We start from the raw sequence: 3,080 nt of genomic DNA on the forward strand, positions 1-3,080 counted from the left end.
CTGGGATTCCCATTCTTCTCAGAGTCAGCCATAGTTTGTTGTGATCCACACACTCAAATGCCTTTGCACAATCAATGAAAGGTGGATAGACATTCCTTTGGAATTCCCTGCTTTCAGCCAAGATCTATTTAACATAAGCTATAGTATCCCTAGTACCGCGACTCTTTCTAAACCCATCTTGAACTTCTGTCAGTTCTCTGTTGAGGTAATTTTTGAAAAATCTTCAGCAGAATCTTGTTTGGATGTGATATCAATGATATTGTTTGATAATTTCCACATTCTGTTGGATCTCCTTTCTTTGGAATGGGAACAAATACAGATCTCCTCCAGTCAGTTGGCCAAGTGGTTGTCCTCCAGATTTCTTGACACAATTTGGTGAGCACATCTAGAGCAGTATCTGTTAGTTGAAATACTTCAATTGATATACCTTTAATTTTTGGAGTCTTATTTTTTGCCAATTCATTCAAAGCAGTTGAACTCCTTCCTTTATCACCATAGGCTCTTGCTCATATGTTGTTTCAATAAATTCTTCTGTGTCTGCCAATTCCTTTTGGTACAGTGACTCTGTATACTCTTTCCATCTTCTTTTAATCCCTCCTGGATCATATAATATTGTGCCCAAAGCATCCTTAAGTATAACAACTCATGGTTTGAATTGTTCCTTCATTTCCTTGAGCTTAAGAAATGCTGAGTTGGATCCTTTTTATTTTCTGACTCCAGGTCATTGCATATTTCATTGTAATATTTTACTTTGTCTTGAGTCATATGAATAATTCACATTGTTGGTGAGTCTTCCTCCAAATCTGACAGGACATTCTTATTCATCTAGTTCGGTTTCTCATATAATTTGCTTAGCATGTAAATTGAATAGATTCAGAGAAAGAAAACAGCACTATCACATACCTTTTTTGATTTAAAGTTCTGCAATATTCCCTTATTCAGACGAGGTTTTGGTGTATGTATAGGGTTCACATAAGGACAATTAAGTCTTTGGGATACCTATTCTTCCCAAAGTTATGCATAATTTGTTACGATTCACATAGCCCAATGTCTGCATAGTCAATAAAACATAAGTAAAGATCTTTGCCTATTTCCATCTGGCATTAATAATGGCACGACTTTAATGGCTTCCTCAGAATCCAACCTGAATTTCTAGCTGCTTCCTGTTGATTTACTATTTCAATTGTTTTTTAATAATCTTCAGTCTTATGAATTATGCCAGGATTGACAAACTAAGGAACAATGGTGCTGCAGTCACAGTTAAAAACAACATTTTATGACATATCTTTAAATACAATACTGTCAGTGATAGGATACTATCCACGCACATGAAAAGGAAGACCTACTAATTTAACTATTATTTCAAACATATACACCAACCAATAAAGTCAAAGATTTAAAAAAAAAAGTAGACTTCTACCAGATTTTGCAGTATAAAATAAGTGGAAAATACACTCAAGATTCATTAATAATAATTTATGACTAAAATACAAAGGTTGAAAATGAGGAAGATACTTGAAAAATATGATCTTAGTGACAAGAATGAGATTGGAGATTAAATTATTAAGGTTTGCATAATAAATGATTTATTAATTGAAAACCACTTTAAAAAATAAATGGTGACTATCACATGGATCTCACATTATGGATTAAATAAGAATAATATTGACTACATCTGTGGAAAAAGTGGAAAAAAAAAGCTCAATATCAGCAATCAAAACAAAGTTAGGAAGTGCAACAATGAATGACTGGAAACCCTAAGTCTCTGTAAACTTTCATTTAAGGTAGTGAAAAAAAAACAAGTAAAAACAAAACAAAAAAACCAAAGTTAGGGGCTGATTGGAAATAGATCATCAATTTCTAATGTCAAAGTTCAAATTTACAGTCAAGAAAATAAAACAAGCACACAACAACCAATATATATCCTTGGGTCTAAGTCACCTGAATTTGAGAGCCACCTAAAGAACAGATTTGAGGCTTAACACTAACAATCAATGATTGAGGACCAGATAAACTACGGGATTGTATCAATGCAATCATCCAGGAAGGAAGCAAAAGGTCATTACAAAGACAGTGAGGGGTAGAGGCAGAGGAGAAAAGACCAAAATGGATGTCAGAAGAGAGAAAAATAAAGGGGCACCAATTTGTTCCTTTTTGTCAGGAACAAATGGGAGAAAGAAATGTGAGGCTTGTTTATGGAATGCTGAGTTCTGGTTACAGAGATGAAAAACTGTATTGATTAAGGGCAGAAATTGATGCAGTTACTGTCTGAAGTTATAAACTTGAATTGATTTTGAAGTGTTGTCTAACAGATAAATTTACAGTATCAACAACAACAACAACGTCATCATAAAAGCACCAGCTAGACTACTTTTTGTGTACAACTAAATACTTCATGAGATGTAGTTCATTTGTTTAAAGGTGTAAGGTTCTAGTTTCATGAGAAATCACAGTTAATTGAACTAATATCATGTTGGTCACTCTGTTCTAGATCCTACTTCATTGTGTAGTGCCTGCTTAAAACCTTACAGATATATAGCCACTTAAGGCACGGAAATTGCTCTCTATTCCCTTGATGCAACAGAGGAGAATGACAAACAAGTAAATGATATAAAATGTGTGGAGAATTGCTCTGTGAAGAACTGTCTCTTTTGGTATGAGACCAGAACCAAGTGTAACCTAGGAATCAATACTGGATATTTTGATGAACAATTCTTTAGAATAATCCTGATCAAAATGGGAAGAAATACACAGTAACATTTCAAATTTTCAGAGAATCTAGTCTGTTTATAGACATGAAGCCTAGATGAACTATTTCAAAAACCTTTATATGTTACATTAAAAATAGCCCTGAAGTGTTACATAAATCAAACAACCGTTTCTCTCTTAATGCTGTCCAGTCAGTAAACTTTTACACTTACCCATAGCTGGTACTCCAGGAGATTTTCACAGGCTCTAAATCAAAGAGAGGAGATTGCCTTGTCCAAGGAGCAGCTTGGTTTAATCCTCTCCAAGATGAATCTGTTTGTTTTCCTGGCAGTCCATGGTACATTCAGTACCCTTCTCCAGCACCACAGCTC

The sequence above is a fragment of the Elephantulus edwardii genome, unplaced genomic scaffold, assembly GCF_000299155.1.
Source record: "Elephantulus edwardii isolate Elephantulus edwardi_28Jun2011 unplaced genomic scaffold, EleEdw1.0 scaffold00383, whole genome shotgun sequence".
Taxonomy (NCBI): Eukaryota; Metazoa; Chordata; class Mammalia; order Macroscelidea; family Macroscelididae; genus Elephantulus; species Elephantulus edwardii.